A 22,164-nucleotide genomic window follows, 5' to 3' on the forward strand; every position below is an offset into this window, starting at 1 on the left:
TTTTACGTTTGAGGACAAAACCATAACCATGGTTGATGACTCATAACCAACATGGGCGCCAATTGCAGGATTTGTTTCTTCGTTTTTGTATGTAACCCTAGTAGCTCCTGAGAAGAAGATTCATGGTCTTTGTTAGAGAGCCAGGGTTAAAACCTACCATTACCCTGTTACCCAACTCGCTTTAGTCTGAAAAACTGGGGACATGCCCAGCGGCCATTTTGGGTCTGCACACAGGGTCAGTAGTCTTGGTAAGAGAAGCCATTGGTTCCTAGTTTTAAGTAACACTCTTCCTGGTCCAACAAGTAGCAGGCGTTTATTTTAATGTCTTGCTTTTCTTTCCCTCCTGCTTTTGCATTCACTGTATTTTGAAAAGAAAGCGCTTTTCTCTCAGTAAAGCCACTCCCGTTATGCTGTAGGGCGTCTTTGTAACAGAACCAGAATGTGAGTGAAGCTGGACTTCAGTCCAAAGTGTGTGTTCTCTGTGTGCGCACACACACAGCCTCGCCACAGAAGTGTGGCCCATGGTGGCATTTGCGCCCTGCAGAGTGACCCGGATGTTTCCTGAGCTTGGTGACCTCCTCCCAGTTTGCCGTGTTTGGGGGACCGGGTGTGGTGGGTGGTGTGTGCATAACCTCAGATCTCACTGGGAAGCTTTCCGATGATGAAGCAGTACTTGAGTGCGGTGTGTGCTTACTCGCTCAGTCCTGTCCGACTCTGTGCGACCCCACGGACTGCAGCCCGCCAGGCTCCTCTGTCCATGGGGATTCTCCAGGCAAGAATACTGGAGTGGGTTGCCATGCCAGCCTCCAGGGGATCTTCCCAACCCAGGGATCAAACCCAGGTCTCCCGCACTGAAGGCGGAATCTTTACTGGCTGAGCCACCAGGGAATTGAAATTTTTTTCTAACAATTCTAGAGAATAGTTTTTGATGAGTTGCTTACTGATGTTGGGTGTTCCTGTTTTTTTTCTTGCTATTCTGAGCATTGCCTTTCAACCACCCCCGCTTTCCACTCAGTGCCTGACTCTACCCTTGAGTTCAAGACTTAAAGTAGATTCCAGGGATGATATGGCACACACAAAAAGAAAGGTTCCATAATTAAGTTTGGGGATGTATGGGTTAAACACAATTAAACAGGGTTCTTTGCAGGACTTCTCAGGTCCTTTATTAAGCTGAAGTGCCTTGGGCCTCTCCTAGAGAGGGCTGTGTTTCCCAAACTTATTAGACCACAGATAACCTTCACAGTAAATCTTAGATGCCAGCATCCTGAGCAACACACATGAAGACTTCTCCTGCCAAGGGCCTGTGAGCTTTGTGATGGTGCCCAGAGTGCCAGGGCATTGTGATGGTGCCCCACCTGTGGTCTGTCGCACATGAAGGTGACAAGCAGCCCCCGCGGCCGGTGCACTGGAAAGGACCCTAAGAGTTCTGATCACTGGGTCGCTTTGGTTCCCAGTCATAGGTGAGTCCTGTGGTCCTGGGTACACGTGACTTGCCATTGGCAGTCACAAAGTAAAGTCCCATTAGATGTGTTTTCTGGTCCAGAGCTTGTTTACTGACAGTTCAGAGCAGGACACACTCCAGGACATTCTCCTCCTCCTCAGGTCTGCGCCTCAGCCATCTCAGCACAATGGACCTTGACTTCCCTGATAATCCCATCCGCAAGGAGGCCTTTCTGTTTGCTGCTGTTGTTGCTCAGTTGCTGAGTCGTGTCTGACTCAGACCCCATGGACTGCAGCACGCCAGGCTTTCCTGTCCTTCACCATCTCCCGGAGTTTGCTCAAATTCATGTCCATCGAGTCGGGGATGCCATCCAACCATCTCATTCTCTGTTGTCCCCTTCCTCTGCCTTCAATCTTTCCCAGCGTCGCGGTCTTTTCTAATGAGTCAGTTCTTCTTATCAGCATCAGTCCTTCCAATGAATATTCAGGACCGATTTCCTTTAGGATGGACTGGTTGGATCTCCTTGCTGTCCAAGGGACTCTCAAGAGTCCTCTCCAACACCACAGTTCATAAGCATCAGTTCTTCGGTGCTCAGCCTTATTATGGTCCAACTCTTACATCCGTACATGACTACTAGAAAAACCATAGCTTTGACTAGACGGACCTTTGTGTGCTGCTGACTCTGCCTAAAACCAATCCTGGCCCTCCTCCACCTCTTTTCTCATCCACTGCTGCTCTTCCTTGCAGACAGAGCTAGCCCCCAGCCCCCTGGGACATAACTTCCCGTACTCAGCCCCACCCCCAGCCTGGGTCCCCACAGCAGACCCCTACCCTTCTTACAGCACAGCTCTCCCCATTGCCCCCTGCCTCTCACCGTCCATGAGCCTCTGGACTGAAAGGACCGCGTCCTGACCACCACCACATGCTCTGCGTCCTGGGTACACCAGGCCAGTGGAGAGCCTCCGTGCTGATCTCAGCTGCATGCTGTGTGCCCTCTGCAGGTGCTGGTTCTCCAGGAGACAGATGATGGACAGGCTCGGGACGGGCTGGGGGTGAGGGGATAGCAGAGTGGAGAGCGGGGAGAATCCCTGCTTTGTCCAACGGCTTGGCTCGGGAACAGGACCTGGTCCTCCTGAACATCGTGTCATCGCGTTGGGTGGAGAGTGTGTCTCCTGACCAGTCGGACACAGCCAGTTCACATAGACCTGAAAACCCAGTTGAGAAATGCCTGAGAGCCTGTGCTTTTCCTGAAGATCAGCTTTGCAACTGTTCTTTCCCTTTCTGCTTTGTTGCTGTTGTTCAGTCACTCAGTCGTGTCTGACTCTTGGCGACCCCATGGACTGCGGCACGCCTGGCCTCCCTGTCTTTCACCATCTCCTGGAGTTTACTCATACACATCATGTCCATTGACTTGACTGTCTGGCAGCTCAGAGCCAGATTTGCAGCAGGCCTGAGGGTCTTCTGTTCACTGAAATATTCATGGGGCACCATCTGTTCAGGGCACTTTCCAGGCGCTGGGGGCAGAGCAGCAAGGGCGTGAAGGCCTTCTCACAGGCAGTCTCATCCCAGTGGGGAAGACAGGCCACAGCCAAACCAAAGGGTAGTTAACTTTCTGGGAATAAAACCCTGTGTTTGTATGAGCAGTTTCTCATTTCCCTCATTTGCCCTGGTTCCCCTCACACTCCATCCTGTCCTGTTAAGGCATCTCTACAGTTGTTGCCATGGATCTTGGGAATGAGATGGGCTCTGACAGCGTATCCATACTCCTCAGTCCAGAATATACGTCTTAAAGCAGCTACTAAATATTCCATGTGAAGGTGACCTAGGTGAGGAAGGTGGTTCTTGAGAAGACAGGTAGCACCACAGAATCACAGCTTTGGACCTTGTGCTGGTTTGGCTGCAAGGTCCCAGTGGGCCGGCCTGTTAAATGGGTTCAGCCACAATCCACATGCTTGTGAAGACAAGCAAGGCGACAGCCAGCCGTTCTCTCCCCCAAATGGGCATCATGCTCTCTGGGCGCCCCCCCATCCCGAGCCCAGGCTTAAATGTGGGCAGACACAGTGGGACACAAGTTGCTTTTATGGGAAAGTGTGTTTGAGCCTTACGTTCTTTTAAGAGCCGTGAGGCCACTTTGGCTTTTGTTTAGTGGTTAGTTATTTTTACTTGTATTTACCTATTTTGGAATAAAGGGCTGAATCAGTTCTCTTAACAAGCTAGAATTCCAACTTGAGGTTATGTTTATAAATAGAAAATCGAGGCTTTCCAGAACTAAAGCTCACTAAAACCAAGTTTGTTGACAAAGAGGAGGTCCTGTAAGCTAGTGGTCTGAGTGTTTCGAGGCATCTGGAATTCCTGAGTCCCAGACACGCCCCCAGGGCAATGTAGCTTTAACCCTCCTATACCAAGGATGCTGCAAGAAGCTAGTCAGCCTCTGCCTGGGAGCCTGCACCTCGGCCAAGTCATTAACCTCCCACAGCCTCTCCCTCTTCTCTGTATGCTAAAGGAGTCGGCAGAGGGTCTAACGGCTGATGATACTCAAAGCCACAGAACTTGAACTTGTGAATGCAGAAGTAATAGAGATCTGAGTCATGGCTGGTCAAGACCATGAATTCTTAGAAGCCAGGGTCATGATCTTGTTCTTTCGCTCGACTCATCAGCTGTGCATTCATCCACAAATGTCACTTCACCATCCACTATGGTCAACCCCGTCTGGGCTCCTAGAGTCAGTGGGATTGGGAGTCATTTAGGTCTCACATTCACGGAAGCTTATATTCCGGTGGAATGTCATGGGAGTGGGAGGGAAGATAGATCTTAAAGAAATCTGATAGTTTGGAGAATAATTGCCTGGAAGACAGTTAAACAAGGTAATGTAATCAAGCGGCAAGTGGAGTGGTGTGGCCACAGATTACAATGATCAGTAATGTTTAGTGAGTGCTCACTGTTCTAAGCACTGTCCCTGTGTTTCAAACAAGGGTAGGTAAAGATTTACAGATGGATAAAGATACACAGAGCGGCTTCCCTGGTGACTCAGCTGGTAGAGAATATGCCTGCAGCACAGGAGACCTGGGTTCGAGCCCTGGATTGGGAAGGTCCCCTGGAGCAGGGAATGGCTACCCACTCCAGTATTCTTGCCTGGAGAATCCAAAGGACAGGGGAGCCTGGCGGGCTACGGTACCTGGGGTTGCAAAGAGTTGGACGTGACCGAACGACTAACACACACAACACAAAGATAAGCAGAAATGCTTCTATCCTTGAAAATAAAACACAGACCCTACATTCAGGGCTCAAATTATGGTGGGGACAATTGTGTATAATCAATCTCAATTTCTATCTAGTTATGCCTCCGATAAAGGACTGGCCAGGGCACTGAGAAAGAAAGCTTGAGAATTAATGGAACGTTGATGGAAGGGGGTGACACTTGAGCTGGGTTTTGAGGGATGAGTAGAAGTTTCTCACAGAATGTCTCACTGTCTACTGGTCCATGGTTCCACTGACATTCGTAGGATCCTTAACAGACCATGTAATTCTTCGGCATGATTGATCCAGGGAGGCTCCTGAGACGTGGGTCATGTTATATGGCCATTTCATAAAGCCCTGAATGTTTTTGAGGAATTATATAAGGGAAGAGATCACTATAAATCTTCAAAATTAACTCATACATTTTAACCCAGATTTACAATGTCAATGTAGATAATGACATCCTTGCAAACATTCTGAGAGCAGGCTATATTTTTCTGGCTTGTAGCTCTAAACCTATGTTTCCTTAAGCAAATCTCACAGAGTCTCGGGTTCCTTGAGTTCCTCACACCCAGGGGGGCGGTGGGGGGGAGTTGTTCAGCCACACCAGTGAATCTGAGTTAGCATCACTGAAATCAGAATGTCTGAGGCCCAAGCATCTGCATTTAAAAAACGTATTGCCCAGATGATCGATCACAATGTGTAGCCAAGGTGAGGGGCTATGGGAGTAGAAACAGGGTCTCTCCTATGCCCTGCAGAAGGTGGAGCCGTTCCAATTGTATCTGTTCTGTTTACTGAGCTTTCTTACAACGGGGCGTGGGAAGAAAGGGCCCTACTGCCAAAACTAATGTTTGAAAACCAATGAGCCAGAAGCCGGCTTGGACCCTCTGACTCTACATCTGTGGTTCTCTGCAGGGTTTTTCCCCAAGGCCTGCATCTTGGTACCACTTCTGTGCTCTGTAAAGCAGCTGCCTTCTCTCCCAGCTCTGGCTACGTTTCCTTGATAGGTGAGCTAATCCCCAAATGTGACGGCGGCAGCCTTACAATGAGCATTTTGATTACCTCGTTATGAATTACGGCGCAGTGCCCTGGTGAAGGGTCGAAGGTATTTGAGATCCTTTGGGATCAAATGCGAGATATTACTAAAACGAGACTCCATTTAATAGGTGATAAATCTTGATATTGTAAGTTTAATATAGTTTGATGGTTGTAAATCCAGTGAATCTACAGTAGGAATTTGGTGAGCATTGCATTTATGAAATATTTAGTCAGGTGTTTTTAAAGGTATGATTTTTCTCATAAGGTACTAATTTTTATGGGCTTAACAAGCAAATTTCATATTGGTGTCAAATACGCTGCTGTTCACAGGCCTTTGAAATGAAAAAAAGAGAAGGTATTGTAGTCTTTTTTTTTTTTATATATTGCAAGAAAGCTCTTAGATAATATTCTCTTTGTAACCCCAGACTGTAGCCCTCCAGTCTTCTCTGTTCATGGAATTCCCCAGGCAAGAATACTGGAGTGGGTTGTCATTTCCTTCTCTAGGGGATCTTCCCAACCCAGGGATCAAACCTAGGTCTCCTAGGCAGAATCTGCAGGCAGATTCTTTACCATCTGAACCACTGGGGAAGCCCTGATAATATTCACAGCAGTAGCCAAATCAAGAAGTGGATTTTAGCATATTTCAGAGTATATTTTAGGGTGAGAAAATGGTTGAATAAGAGCAACTTAAAAATAAGCTTATATTTGATGTGTAGACTGTGAATATGAGGAAGGGGTACATATATGGGGTTGAAATATGACCACAGTGTGAATCTTGGGGCAAGTCTACCAGGCTGGTGGGCAGGAGAACCTGAGTTCATTACTAGCCAGGCATATTGGTTTCTACTGCTGCAAATAACCATGACTTTGATGGATCAAGGCAACACGCATTCGTTATCAGTTTCCATGGGTCAGAAGTCTGGGCACCAGCTTAGGTGGGTCCTCTGCTCAGGTCTCATGAAGCTGCAATCGAGGTGTTATCTGGGCTCAGGATGCTCCCAGGCTCACATAGTTGTTGGCAACATTCATTTTTTTGCTGATCCCGAGGTCCTGGCAGCTTACATCTTCAAGGCCGGCAGAACTCTCCCACCTAGATCCTTCTTTTCAGGGAAGGCTGTGACCCACCTAGGATAATACACCTGACTCAGAGTCAACTGATTAGGGACCTGAATTACATCTGCAAAATCCTTGCACATTTGCCATGTAACATAACCTGACCACGACGGTGATGTCCCATCGTGTTCCCTGGTCTTGCTCACACTCAAGACGAGGGTGTCGCACAAGGGATTCCTACCAAGGGGTGGGAACGCTGGGGGCATCTTAGAATTCTGACTTCCAGCCCATAGGTGTGACCCCACAGCTTTCCTTTAGATCACTGTCACAGGGGAATGGTAATTCTACCTGTCTTGGAGGATCGTTGGCGGCCTCAATGAGATAATGTGTAGGAAATCTGGGGGTAAGGTAGGCAGTGCCCAGGCAGTTTGCCACATGCCGTGGGCAAGTGGAAGTGCCTAGTGGAAGAGTAAGATGTAAGGAGTATTACCTGCTTTGGGCTGCAGGTACCACTGAATACATTGAATGGATGTAAAAATGAAGACAGCGTGGACACATCTTCATTTCCCTTTCATTTGGTCATCGACCTGGACTGAGCACTGAAAGGCTTGTAGTTCACTTTTCAACATAGTTGCTTTTCTAAATCCTCACACTCCCGTAATAATGACCATGACCTCTTTTCTGGATTAGGAATGGTTGCAGTATCCAGTTCTTTACTTTGACTCCCTAATCTCCTCGCAGCCATTCATCAGAAAGACACCATGATCAACAGCCTTTGTGATCTGCTAAATGAGGGACGTTCAGTGGGACACGTTTGCCCTCCACTTCCCCCCACCTACCCTCTGGCTTCCCGATACTCCTTCTGCCAATAGTCCCAGTCCATCACTTTCCATTTCACAACTAATGCAGAACCCAATTGGAGACAGAGAGGGACAAACGAATTTTTACACAATTGCTGCGAGTCACTGGTTAAGTTATTGGTCGAATCATATTTGGCGTCCAGATAGCTGCTTTTGCCATCGCAACCCAGCTCTGCACAGCCGTAATTACAAACGCAGGAAAATGGAGGGAAAATCCATCTTATTTAAAAGTGTTTTAGTGTCAGCAAACACACTGCAATGCCATTAAGAAAGTTTTTGTTAAGGACACGCTCGACTTGAGGTTTTTAATTTGTTTGAAGTATTTTGCTAAAACAGAATTATGTTGGAGTTTACATAAAAGTAGAGAATGACATGAAAAGTTTTAACTTAAGCAGCAAAATATAAAGGCTAATCTTATTTAAAAGTAATATGTATGTCTTGATTGAGTGCCCAGATACGCTCAACTGGGACTTTTTAGTGGAATCGGGTCTAGGCAGTTACACTGAGTTATACGGAGAAGGCTTCCCTGAGCTTATATTGCCAGACCTGAAATACTCTTGTGGCTGCATTTAATAAAGAAACGAAAGTCTTGAGTAAGGGGATATGATTTTTTATGACAGAAGGAATGCAAATAACTTTTAGTCTCATTGCCTTGACCGGGTTTGGTTTGATTTGATGGAGTTTAATAATGACTTATAACCTGTGCTGACAATATGCAGGCCCGCACAACGTCATTTAACTCATTTATTCTGCTTGCTGTAAAAACAAAGAGATGGCAAATAAATATATGGAACATACATTGTTTGTCAGAGGGCCCAAGCCAAGAGTTTTCAGTGACCTTTTAAAATATGGTCCCAGGCTAGTACTAAAATGTCTGTCACTCAACACACACACTTGCATGCTTTGGCCTTTTAACCCATGCATCTTGTGTTTTCTCTTTCAAATGGCTGTATGAATTTCCAATCAGCTGCGGCGATGTAGGCTTTTGCATCGGAGGATTACTGTAAATTGCAGCCTGACAATTACAATAGGCAGGGCACCGGCGAGTTATTAATGGGCTCGCCTACTGACGGCCTTTCAGCACAGCCTCGGACCTGCTGAACCTCAGCCTAATTAGATCCAGGGGTAGAGGCCCCTGCGGATGAGGCCAGTGGGGAGGGGGCTCCTCGAGACTCCGCCTCTAGCGGAGGAAGATATCAATTGATTATGGATGGCTCCTGTCCGCCATGTCGGATCTCTAATTCACCTCCTCCTTAATGACTTGTATTGGCTTAAGGAGCTCTGCCTGATTTGACAGCGTCAAGTTCAGCTGACGAAGACCAGCAGGTGACTTTAATTGAAGACTTCTATGGCCAGAGATTTTATGCAAGACAGAGCAACAGTTCAACAGACACAAAAGAGGCCTGTAAAAAAAAAAAAGTCTGCAGCAGTTGTGCAAGGAGACCGGGACCAGACCTGGAGTTAGCTACTTGCTTGCGTTTGGTTTACACTTTTTTCACCCCTCCACTGGTGGGATCAGGAAGGGAGACCCCCTCGCCTACCCCCGGCCCCTGGAAATTCTGCAGCCGTCTCTCCTCTCTTGGGTTTCAATATTTATCTTTAGGGATGAATTATGTCCAGGCATAAATTATGTTTGACACATCTCGATGCTGGGGGAAAAAATTAAATTTTTCACCGCTCAGGAAAAACATTCCCCAGAACCTATCACACTCCGAGTGCGTCCTGAAAGAACTCAGCATGCTGTTTAGTTTTACAAAATTAAATGGACGGCCTGTCTGAAGCGTCGGAAGGGTGGAGGATAATGATCAGTGAATGAAAAAAAAAAAAGAAGGCTGATAGAATCCCAGACTTGGAGCCCCGGGAAAGGAGGGGAGGAGGAGGCTAAGGAGGGTCCAGCCAGAACTCTCCTCCCTGGTAAGATCAGTTAGAAAATGCCTTAAGAGATGCCTTGGTGTTTTGGAGGGTTGAGACAGCTAAAGATATCTGGTCACTGGGGTGATCGCATGGCCAGCATCTGCTGGGTGGCCTCTGATGCAGCTGCCTTCTTGGACACTAAGTGGGGCAGTTCATCTGATCCAGCCTCTAGGAACTCCAAGTCCTGGTCGGTCAAGCATCTTATACCTCACCTCACCCACCCTCTTACCAGTATCCGAATACGCCTAGAATTCTCCAGCCTCCACCCTTTGCTGGTGCTACTTTCTCTTACTGAATGAATTTCCTTTCCTCCTCCCTCTGTCTTCATCTTGCAAACTCCTATTCCCGCTTCAAGACATAGTTTGGTCACCTCCTCCAGGAAGCTTTCCGGCTCCTTTCTGGCCCTCCTGCTGGAGTACTCTGACTCCAGAGCCTGCCCTCTCATCCACTATGCCATGCTGCCTCCTACAAAGGGGTGCAGAAATATTTGAATATCCGACTGACCAGCCAGAACACAATTCACACCCCAAGGGAGGTACCAAAGGAGTCCCAAAGTTAGAAGGGCGTGGTGGACTTTGGGGAAGGTGGATGGAGGTGAAATCAGTGCGGCGGGAGGTTTCTGGGAAGAGGGATGTACGCTGGCAGGACTCTGGGGCAGTGGTAGGGAGCAGGTTTTCCAGGCAAAGCTTAGACTCCGGAAGTCAATTGGGCACCAGTGCCAGACAGTTTAAGGGCTGGGAATGTTGCCCAGAAGAACTGATTTAGAATGATGATGTGATTAGAAAGCTCCGGAATCCAATAAGACTGATCGCCTAGCTTGGTCCTTACGTTAGGAACAGGTTGGCAGATACCCCAAACCTCCCAAACAAGCCAATCCATACATTTCAGCCTCCCCATACATACCCAGGGTTATGGCCTCAATCTCCCAGCTTCTGCTCTGCAGAACAAACCTCTCTCCACTTGGCTGGCCCCATCCAGCTCTCAAGGAAGCCCCTTCCTGGCCCACCACCGGGAAGGCTTCCTGGATTCCTCCTCTTGGTAGAACCATTCCTTAGATATGCCTGCCACACACATCTATCACATATTATCAGTCTTACTCTTTGCATTCCTGGATCCCTCTGTGAGCCACTTGGGTGCAGACTCATCTGTACCCAGCGAGTATCTGTACCCAGGGGGCCGCTGTCATTGAATGAATGTGAAAACAAAATGGAAGAGCTGATCCCAAAGAGTTATCTTCAGCCACAAATGTGGAAAGTTAGGTTGCTTAAAAAAAAAAACAACTTGAAACAGTTTAATGGTTATTTGTCAATGGGGACCTTTATTAGCTAACAAAGAAGCATAGTAATCAAGATTATTTTATTTGGTTGCTGAGCATCTACTGCACAATGGGCCCTGTGTGTGTGTGTGTGTGTGTGTGTGTGTGTGTGTGTGTGTGTGTGTGGTGGGGGTGGCTTCTGTCACACCAGTCCAGGTGGGGAGGTGATGCACAAAGGCAACCAGATAGAAATCCAGCGAAGACAAATCCATACCCAGACCTGAGGGATGGAAGTGATAGAGATGGAGGTGGGTGGGGATAGAGGTGGAACAGAGATGAGGGTGATGGAGATGGGGGATGGGTGGAGATGGGGGATGGATGGGGAGAGGGTGATGGAGATGGCATGGAGGGTGGTGGGGCAGATGGAGGTGGCCGGAAATAGGGGTGGGTAGGGATGGGGGGTGGATGGAGATGAGGATAAGGGAGATGGAGGTGGATGGAGACCAGGGTGTCTAGAGATGGGAGATGGATGGAAGGAGATGGGGGTAGTGAGAAATGGGGTGTTGGAGACGGGGATGGCTGGAGAAGGGGTGATGGACGGTGGATGTTAGATGAAGGTGGGGGTGATGGAGCATGAATAGAGATGGGGGTGGGTGGAGATGGGGAGGATGGAGATGGCATAATGGATATGAGGGGCATGGATGGGGTGCTGGAGCTGGACTGAGGCCAGGAGGTTGAGATGAGGGCATCCTGGGGCTTGTCTCGGAGGAAGGAGGGAGTGAGGACTCTGAGCTGTCATCCCTGGTGGTGGGGAGTCTGAGCTCATCAGCACAACGACTGAAAGTCATCTTTGTCTCCCTTTATGTCTAGTCCAGAGCCTGAAACAGAAGGCTTTCAGTACATATTTCCTGAATGGAGGAATGAATGTTGGATGCGCAGAGTGGATCCTAAGGCCACATTCCAGCCCTAACTTTTAGCCCTGGATTGGTTTTCCTGAGGTCTATCCAGCTTTCTTCAAACCCAGCCCTTGGCTGGATGACCCATTTTTTCCCTGCTTTTCTTTGCTGGGTTGATGGGCCTGCTTTTCTCCACCTCCAGAAACACCAGGCCACCTTCCCCTGCGCCTGTCGTCACTTCTCCCTGAGAAATGCCTCCCCTCGCCATCCCTCCACCACCATTCCAGGCTCAGCCCTCTTCTGGAGCCCACCTGGACCTTCCTCACGGTTCCCAAGTCTCAGCCCCATCTTCAGCCTTCCCCTCCTGCCAGTCCTGTCCCATGCAACTGGCAGAATTATTGCACAAAAACAGCTTAGATCACGTCCAACTCTCCTCAGAGAATTCCTCCCTCCTTTCCCTTCTTCCTGCTCCATCCCTGCCCACCCCACCCACTCCGCCCCACACCCTCAGCAGGGTCATCTCCACTGTTGCCTGGCTCCAGCCTTCCTCCTTCCCCTCCTCTCCCTTCCACTTTCACGTGGGCTGTGCAGGGACTCGGCTCCATCCATTTGCTGAGTGATCCGCTGAAGGCACTTAGCCTCACCCGACCTTGGTCCTCGTGTTGCTGGGATGCGTGGGTTGGTTGGAGCAGGTGGCCGGAGATGGGGGTGACATGACATTACAGGGAGAAGCATAGTTTTGGACTCAGGCAGGGCTGGGTACGAACCCGAATTGTGCCACGTAGCAGCTGTCTGACCTCCCTGCATGAAAGTGACCGTGATTGCCTCATTATAGGACCACTAGGGCCCAGGACGGAGCCTGAAACAGCGTATGTGTGATAAATGTGCCTGTTTTATTGAAATCCCATGTGTATCTGAAAGAGGACTGTGCCTCCCTTTCCGTCACCGCAAGGTGCTCTTAACTACACCCCCTTTTATTTGGGGGGCCACCTGACATTCCTTTTTCTGACAGGAAACAGCTCTTAGGAGCCATGAACACTGGAGCAGTTCGGAGCTGCCAGGCTGAGCTGCGATGGATTGCCGGATCGAGGCACGGCGAGGTCAGCTGCTCCAGGACTGAGCTGGTCCCCTGACGTCCTCGTGGCCTTGGCCTCCTCTCCTTGTGGCCGTTCACTGGAAGCGCCTCATTAGGCAGCTTCGGGGAAGGCGGCTGGGCCGGCCTGTCAGCCTTGATCTGCCCAGCATAACTCAGACCTTGGCTGGGCCCCCTGCCCTGGGCTCAAGGGGGCCCCTGGGCAGCTTGAAGTCATCTGTCCCTTCGCTCATCACTCTGGGGAGGGGAGCGGAGCCACCCTCCTCCCGGCTGGGAGGCTCCTGGAGGAGGGTTTGTGAGTTTCATTCTCCTTCCAAAGTCGCGGCTGTGATGGATGCGTATTTTCTGGCCAAATCCAGCTAAAGTTGGACCTTGCATTTTGAAGTGTCGGGCTGCAAAGAGCAAGGCAGGGAGGATGGAGGGTGGGGAAGGGGACGTGGCAGGAGCGGGGGCAGGAAGAGGGCAGGCTGGAGATGTCTGCACTCAGAAGCTGGCCCAGGAGGGCACAGCCTGGAGGGTGGCCCTGCTGGTGTCCTGTCCCTGCACAGACCAGGGCGCTGATGGATCCATGCATGAGTCCCCCGGGGCCCGTGTAAGGAGGCTCCAGTGAGAGGCATCCAGAAAGAGGAAAATGACCTGTCAGGAGAACTGGCAGCTGAAACCCTAATCCCCCAGTGGGGTGTGGAGATGCAGCCCAGATTTTAGAGGCTGGGAGGCTGTGTGACCGTTTCCTCTGCCCTCTTCAAGGAACACCCGGACTAGGGGCCCCTCTCCATCCTGCCTCCTTCTCGTGCTCTTGGAATAGTGCAATGTGAGAACTGTACGGGGCTTTCAGATCTTCCAGCATAATCCTTCCTTCTCTCCCCTTGGACCGTTCTCTAAACGAGGAGCCCAAGGTGCAGAGAAGAAGTATTTCGTCCTGTATCCCCACCTACCTGGCTGTAGAGCTGAAGCAGCAGCTTGCCCAGGCCCCTTTCACTTTACATCATATGCTACTTTCTTCATTTCTACTCCCAGCCCCCGTCCTCCATGTTCTGTATGTTTCTTTTCCAGGACCCTTCTGTTTCAGCATCTCTGAAACAAAAGGAAGTAGAGACAGACGGGGATTTGAAAAGAAGTGCCTATATGAGGAACAACTGGAAAGGGGCAGGAGAATAGGAGAGAAGCCCCTGGATGACAAAAGCCATCACCTGGTGTGCGGAAGGGAGGCTGGGGAGGGAAGAGGTGGTGTGAGACCTGCAGAAAGAGAGGGGGATAAGACGGGGGAAGGGGGACCCCCGAGGAAGGATTTTGTAGACCCAAGATTGTGGTAGCTAAGGTGCCCTAGATTGTTTTTGAAATAATGTTGAGTATAAACAAATAAATGACAGTGATGGTGATGATGGTGGTGAAATTGCGATAAGATGATGTTGATGATGGTGGTGGTGGTGGGGGTGGTGATGATTGTGATCATGATGATGGTAGTGGTGGTGGTGGAAGTGTTGATGATGGTGGTGTTGGTGCTACTGATAATGACAATGGTAGTGGTGGTGGTGGAGGTGATGATGAAGATGGTGGTGGTGATGTTGAATCATGATGATGCTGCTGGTGGCACTGGATATGTTGATGATGGTGGTGATATGGATGATGAGATGATGTTGATAGTGGTGGCAACGGCAGAGGTGATGATGATGACGTCAGATGGTGGTGATGATGTTGATCATGATGATGCTGGTGCTGGTGGTGGAAGTGTTGATGATGGTGGTGATGCTGATGACAATGGTGAGGATGATGGTAGTGATGATGATGGTAGTGGTGACGATAATGATCGTATTCAGTCTCTGTATGACCTTGGGTAAGCCCTTTATCCTCACTGGGACTTGGTTTCTCCATTTATAAAACAGAGGGGTTGAACTTCTACCTCTTTCTTCCTCTGAGATTCCGTGATCCAAAGAAAGGATCAGCAAATGTAGGACAATCATTTAAGAAAGAAAGAAAAGGATTGAGGGAAAGCAGGCAAGTGGGAGCCAAACAAAGAGAAACAGAGGGGAAACTTTTGTGCAGTCCTGACACAAAAGAGTCCCCACTCCTGAACATCTCTCCCATCTCTGGATGGGGAAGGGGGTACCGCCCTTCTGGGAGATGGAGAGTTGCTCCGGCTGGAAAGGACCTGGGTTAGCAGCACAGCCGACAGAACCCGATTTCCCAGCCCAGTGAGTCCTCACCTGCTAATTACATCTACCAGGCCTGCCTCCACCATCACCGCCCCACCACCCCTGCAAAGGGTCTGGAGCAAATCATTAAAATATCAGGTTTCCCGCCCCTAGGGGATGAGTAGGTGCTAAAAAGAGGCCAAGCTGGATTTGTCAAAAACCAATCAGCTCTCACGCACCAAATATCCCCACTTGGTGCAAGCAACCCGCTTGGTGTTTAGGGGTGTGAGAGGTGGCGGGAGGCGGGGCAGACAGAGGCTCTGGGAAAGCGCTTAACCCCAGGGCACCAATTAGCTGCCCTCAGGGCCAGACAGAGCCACAGGGAGCCAGGGAAGGGCCCAAGTGTCCAGCAGGATGAAGGCAGGAGAAATTAGGCTGTGAAGCACCTCCAAGTTCACTTCTCCACCAACTGCGGAAGTTTTTGAAGCCTCGGGGTCAGTCTTGCCTGCCCCCCCTTAAGGGTCACATGGGCCCAGGACTATGGCGGGACTTTGCGAGCCACAAAGCACTAAGGAAATGCAACATGTTCATGCGCATTTTCAATCAAAAAAGTCGTCTTACAAAGACAAATACTGCATGAGATCAGTTGCATGTGGAATCCAAAAAATATAACAAACTAGTGAATAAAACAAAAAAGCAGACTCACAGATGCAGAGAGCAAACTAGTGGTTACCAGTGGAGAGGGAAGGAGGAGGGCACAGTAGAGGTAAAGGGATAAAAGTGTTATTAAGAATCCACCTGCGATGCAGGAGACCTGGGTTCGATCCCTGGGTTGGGAAGATCCCCTGGAGGAGGGCATGGCGACCCACTCCAGTATTCTTGCCTGGAGAATCTCATGGATGGAGGAGCTGGCTGGCTACAGGCCATGAGGTTACGAAGAGTTGGACATGACTGAGTGAGCACAGCACAGCACATTGAATATATGAAACCGTGTGTGAAGCTCTTGAAAACTGTGAAGCACTAGAGAATTTGAAAAATTTTTCATTCCAAAAAAAAAAAGAGTCATCTTAGAGCAAGAATACGTGGCAGCCCCAGGGAGGCTCCGGGGACCCTAGCATTCTGCCCTCAGCCACTTCGTCCTATCTTTTTTTAAAATTTATATTTTAATTGGATACTGGGTGGGAGGCTCAAGAGGAAGGGGATATATGTATACATATAGCTGATTCATATTGCTGTATAGCGGAAACTAGCACCTTGTCCTTTTTGATCAAGGTTTTCCCTCGGCCACTGTGACCCTACTTAGTCATCTACTCTGGCTCATCCTGTGCTTGACCTTGGATGTGGGGGCTCCTCTGCTCTGGTCTCTACTCTCATGGGTGTGATTACCCTCAGTGGCAGGGGCTCCCCCAGGTCTGCGTCCTCAGTCCCAGTAGCCTTCCCACTTCCAAACACATCTGTCTGTCCATCTCTTGGATTCTTTCCTTGAATGGCCCTCAGTGTCAACTCATGAAGAACCAGCATCTCCTCAGTGTCCCCAAAGCTATTTCTACCAACAGCAACATTGAGCAAATCACCGTAACAACAATAAAAGTAACTGCTGATTAGCATGCTCCCAGTTTTCCATGCATTGTCTTCACTTAATCTCCCATTTAAAGGCTTCCTTGGTGGCTCAGATGGTAAAGAATCTGCCTGCCATGCAGGAGACCTGGGTTTGATCCCTGGGTCAGGAAGATCCCCTGGAGGAGGGCATGGCAACCTACTCCAGCATTCTGCCTGGAGAACTCCATGGACAGAGGAGCCTGGCGGGCTATAGTCCATGGTGTCGCAAGGAGTTGGACACGACTGAGCGACAAACACTTTCAATCTCCCATTTCCCTACAGTAGGTACTATTTACAGACGACAGTGCTGAGACTTAGCTCACATGCTTGCCAGAGGCCTCACAGTCCCTGACAGCAGAGCTGGGATTCTGGTTTTCACAGAGTCGGCAGCCCATGAGGCAAACAGCCACTTTGACCCGAGCCCTTGGTGGAATCATCTGAAAGTTTGTTGTCAGGGAGAGTGCTGGTGAGCTGTAATCCAGGAGGTCTCTATATGGATGGAGGGTGTGCCCGCAGCTGCTGAGAAAGGGTCCTGCAAGCCCAGAAAACCTCTCGACCCATCCTCCCATCCCACCACTCTTGGAAACATTGCCTTTTTTTTTTTCTTATTGAAGTATAGTTGATTTACAATATTGTGTTAGTTTTAGGTGTACAGCAAAGGGATTCGGGTATACACATATTTGTATGCCTCTATATTCTTTTTTGGATTCCTTGCCATTATATGTTATTACAAGATATTAAATATAGTTCCCTGTACATTAGGTCCTTGTTGTTTATCTATTTTATATATAGTAGTCTGTATCTGCTAATCCCGTACCCCCAATTTAGCCTTCTCCCACATTCCCCTTTAGTAACAGCAAGTTTGTTTTCTATGTCTGTGAGTCTGTTTCTCTTTTGTAAATAAGTTCATTTGTATCATATTTTAGATTCCACAGATAAGTGATATCCCATGGTATTTGTCTGTCTCTGCCTGACTTACTTCACTTAGGATGACAGTCTCTAGGTTCATCCATATCACTGCAAATGGCATTGTTTCATTCCTTTTTATGACTGAGTCCATTGGATACATATACCACATCTTCTTTATCCATTCATCTGTTGATGGTCATTTAGGTTGCTTCCATGTCTTGGCTATTTGAACTAGTGTTTCTATGAACACAGAGGGGCATGTATATTTTCTACTTAGAGCTTTCCTCTTTTCTGGATTGTATGCCCAGGCAGAAACATTGCCTTTCTAACCCTTGATAGAGGCACAAGATCCATCCCACTATCTTTTCAACTTGCTGGAAGGAAACCGCAGCAGAAGCCCTGGAAGGATGCTAGCGACTTTCCAGGAGGTGATGTTGGCTCCACTTGGCCAGGTGGGATCTTTTATGGAAAACTCAAAAATCCAGATTTCCATATGAAATTTCCCCCCTTTAAAATTTTGGCCACTATCTAAAGACACTTAAAAATCACTCTTCAGTGTCCCAATTAATCCCACATGGGGGGCTGAATTTTGCCCAGGGCCCACCAGTGAGTGACCCTGGCTGAGACCTGCCACCAGCCCAAGCATACAAAGGTAAGGGGAGTTTGTGTTACCCATGGCAAACAGAGGTCCCTCCCTTCTGTCACAGAGAAAGGAGGTACCCATTCCTGCGCCAGCCACCCAAGGGATGGAGCCTTTTGCTGGTACCCCACGTGGGCGGAACCAGACCTCCCTGAGTTGCCCAGGAAGCCGAGGCCAGCAGGGCAAGGAGGTGCAGAGTTCTCATCCTGCCACTGTCAGCTGAGTCAGAGGAGAACCCGCTGCCCCTGCCCTCCTTGGTGGTGTCCCCATGGCTGGTTTGGCTCCGGCAGGGCCGTGGGAGGTGCTCGGGTTTGGGCAGCCGCTGTGGGTGCCCCCTCGCTGGCCTCTGTGGGCGGCTCTGCCCGTCGGTTAGTTTACAGGGTCTGGGGCGGTGGAGTTTGCTGACAACTGCCAAAGCCCCGATGAATGGCTAGCCACCAGACTTTGGGACTGTGGCTGTTTATTTAAAGCCTTGCAGACAGTTTACAGCCAGTGGGGCAGAGTTCACAGGCCAGGACTTCCCTGTGTGGCAGCCCTGAGGGGCTGCAGAGAAGGCGGACAACAGGCTGGTGCTCACACGTTGGGGATGTGCTTGCTGGTAGGGCCGCTGAGCTGGGCAGCACTGGGAGGGCCCTGGCCGCTGCCTGGCCTCGCACATTCTCTGGGTCCCCCCACTGAGGTGGGTTGAATGGTGTTCCTTCAAAAAGGCGTGCAAGTCCTTCTATCAGGTATTGATACTGTGACCTCAGTGTGACATTATTTGGGGATAGGATTTTTTTTTTTCATTTCCAAGCATATTCAATTTTTTTAAATTGGAAGATAATTGCTTTAATGTTGTGTTGGTTTCTGCTGTACAACAGTGTAAATCAGTCATAATTATAATATATGTGTGTGTATATATATATATATATATATATCCCCCCCCCCCATTCCATCCTTCTAGATCGTCACAGAGCACCAGGCTGGGCTCCCTGTGTTATCCAGCAACTTCTCACCAGCTATCAATTTTGCACACGACGGTGTATGTACGTCAGTGCTGCTTTTGCAGTTTGTCTCATCCTCTCCTTCCCCCGCTGTGTCCACAGGTCTGTTCTCCACATCTGCATTGAAGATGGGATCTTTGCAGATGTAGCTGAGTTAGAACAAGGTCACACTGCCTTAAGTCCCGTGATTGATGTCCTGATGAGACGGCTGGGCCGAGACGCACAGACTCAGAGAGGAGAAAACTGTGTGTTGATGACAGCCAATGTTGGAGTTGGGGCCGACGTCCACAAGCCGAGGATGACTATGGGCTTCCAGGAGCCACCAGGAGATGGGGGAGGTGAGGAAAGACTCCTCCCTAGAGCCTTCAGAGACAGCATGGCAGGACCCGCACCTCAGTGTCAATCTTCTAGCCTCCAGAACTGAGAGAGAAGACATTTCGGCGGTGTGAAGTCTCCCAGCGTGTGGTTCGTTGTCATGGCCACCCTAGGAAACTGACACTCAAGTCCCTTCGTGGCTCACTCCCATCCATGCCTACCTTAGTACCACTCAGCCGGGTCTACCTGGACGCACTTTGGGGCCCATGGCTTCCCGTCTCAGGGCCAGCTCTGCTCCCATGGTGGCCGCGGGCTCCCGGAGCGGGTGAGCAGGAACTCAGCAGGTACCACCCGGTGGCCAAGAGGACGTGGTCCTGAGCCCGTCAGTGCCAACCCGCTGGGACTCCTGGGGACAGCTGAGGATAGGGTTGCGGGAGAGAAGGGGAAGGCCTGTCTCGGTGGGGGTGGGGACAGGCGAGAGGAAAACTGTTTGGTGGTGGTTCCTGTGCTCGTGGTCCTCCTAGGCAGGATCGGCAAGCCTGACACTCAGCCGGGCAGGGCCTGCAAACTTCTTGCTGCTAGGCGTGGTTGCTGGCCAACAGAAGTGGCCTGTTTGACTGCAGGTTCTTGGGCTCAGCCCAGATCTACCGAATGAGAACCTGCATTTGACCAAGGTGCCCGGTGACTCACAGGCACACGGAGTTGCAGAAGCTCCAGGTCTGGGGCTGGGAGGGTACTAGGGAGGCTGGACTTGCTTCTCCAGCACCTCTGGCTCAGCTGGGTTTTTCCACGGCAACTGGGACGACTGGTCCAAACTGGGACATGCAAGGGCTGATGTTGAGAAAAGGTGAGAACATTCTGGACTTTGGGGACCCCAAACTTGTCTTCTTCCACTGTTTCTACTCAGTTGCTTCAGGTAGAAACCTGTCCATCACCCAGAAGCCTTCCTTCTCTTGAGCCTCCACCCTGTCTGGTCACTGAGCCTTGAGCTGTACCTCCTAGGAAGGGAGGAGGTCTGTCCTCTGTCCATACTCATGGTCAGTCTCTCCTTCTTGCCTGGATGACTCTTGTAGGCCCTAAAGTTCTCATGTCCCCTGCAGACCTGCCTCTGAGCCACTCTCCACCTAGCATGCAGAATGACGGAAAAGCTCCAGTTCTTCCCACGTCAGGCTCCTGCTTAAACCTCAGAGCCCCAGCCTCTTGGCCCATTTTCACAGAAAGACCCAAATTCTTGACAGGGTCTGGGCTCCTGGCCCGAGCTGGCCCTGCCTCACATTGTGCTGCTCTCCTCCCATGTCTTGCTTGGCAGGCATCAGCCTCCTCTCACCTGCTGATGCTCCAAGCTCAGCCCTTCTCCACACAAGGCTTTTGTCCACTCGAGTCCTTGGCCTGGTGCACCTTCCCCTCCCCCCTTTTCCTATGGTCAGTTGCTGTCTCATCCTTGAGATGCCATTTCCTCTGCAGGCCTTCCTGCACCCCAGACAACTCCAGGACTTCCTGACTTTTGCACCCTGCACCCCATGCTTTGCCCCTGGGCACTTGTCACAGTGCTGATTCTGGGGTCGTGCTGTGTGCACCTGCTGGGGGCTGGTGAGCGCCAGGTGTGCCTTCCTCCCGCATTCCCTGCCTGGTACCATCAGCACAGCAGGCTCCCCTCTGGCAACCTCTCTCCACTGGCACTGAAATGATTTGGAAGAAGTGCCAGCCCTATTGTACCATGCTGGCACCAAATTCCCTGGTGGAGCCCAAGGGTCGCTGAGTGGATGAATGAATGACTGGATCATGAAGGAATCTACATGGGAGAAAAGCATGCAATTTCCAAATAGTGATCAAGACAGTAAATAAAAGGGGAGTAGTGTTTGCCTTCTCCCCTTCAGTGTGTCAGCCTTGCCACTGACCTCCGTGCAAGAGGTGCTTCGTCACCATCATTTTATTCTAGCTATTTGTGTCGAGGCCTGATTTACTCATGTGAAAGTGCAGGAACCATCAGGGCTGAACTGGATGCATGTTACACCTGTAGACACCAGGTAACCAGCACTCAAACTCAGATGCGGGGTGTTTCCGGCCCCCTGAGGGTCCCCTCCCAGCCCCTGCCCCACCCCAGAGGCAACCACTGTTTTGGCTCCTATCATCTCAGGAGTTTTGTCTGTTCTTGAACTTTACATTAAAGGAGGAATCTTTTCTGCCTGGCCTCTTACTCCAACGACTTCTGTGAGATTCAGCAAGTTGTGTGTGTGTGTGTGTGTGTGTGTTGGTTCATTCTTTTTCCTTGCTGTATAATACTCCACTGCACAGATCTGTCACTACTTGTTGTCTTTGCCTGGCATCTTACAAGGGGCAAAAGTGGAGCATATGGGGTGTTTAGTAGCATGTCTGTGGTCACACATTTAATAAACTCTGTTTTCTGTCAAGACTTGTGCTTATTCCTGACCTTCCCACTTTCTGGACAAAGTAGGCTGATTGGGAAGCAGTTATCCAGGGCAGGGCAGAGGCTTCCCAGGAGCAGAGGAAAGGAAGGAAGCTCGAGCCCTGGACATGATGACCTTGGCCACATCAGACCATCTCCCCAAACTGCATCCCCCTCCCTACACTGATGGGAATGGCCTCCTTAAAAAATCAGTGTGTGAAAAACTAATTCGAAAAGATACATACTCCTCTGTGTTCATGTGCTATGCTGTTGCTTAGCTGCTCAGTCATGTCCAGCTCTTTGCAATCCCCTGGACTGTAGCCCACCAGGTTCCTTTGTCCGTGGGGATTCTCCAGCAAGAATACTGGAGTGGGTTGCCATGCCCTCCTCCA

At 49.9% G+C, this 22,164-nt stretch overlaps 1 long non-coding RNA gene across 1 annotated transcript; it reads left to right on the forward strand.

Moving 5' to 3' along the window:
* Positions 1-1,367: 1,367 nt before the first annotated feature.
* On the forward strand, positions 1,368-21,555 carry LOC145529821 (uncharacterized). Its single transcript, XR_014071385.1, has 3 exons — positions 1,368-1,460; positions 5,594-5,685; positions 19,153-21,555. It is a non-coding gene; the product is annotated as an uncharacterized LOC145529821 (long non-coding RNA).
* The last annotated feature ends 609 nt before the right edge of the window (positions 21,556-22,164 follow it).

Source organism: Giraffa tippelskirchi, chromosome 12 (assembly GCF_054371585.1).
Source record: "Giraffa tippelskirchi isolate mGirTip1 chromosome 12, T2T-mGirTip1v1.2.pri, whole genome shotgun sequence".
Classification (NCBI taxonomy): Eukaryota; Metazoa; Chordata; class Mammalia; order Artiodactyla; family Giraffidae; genus Giraffa; species Giraffa tippelskirchi.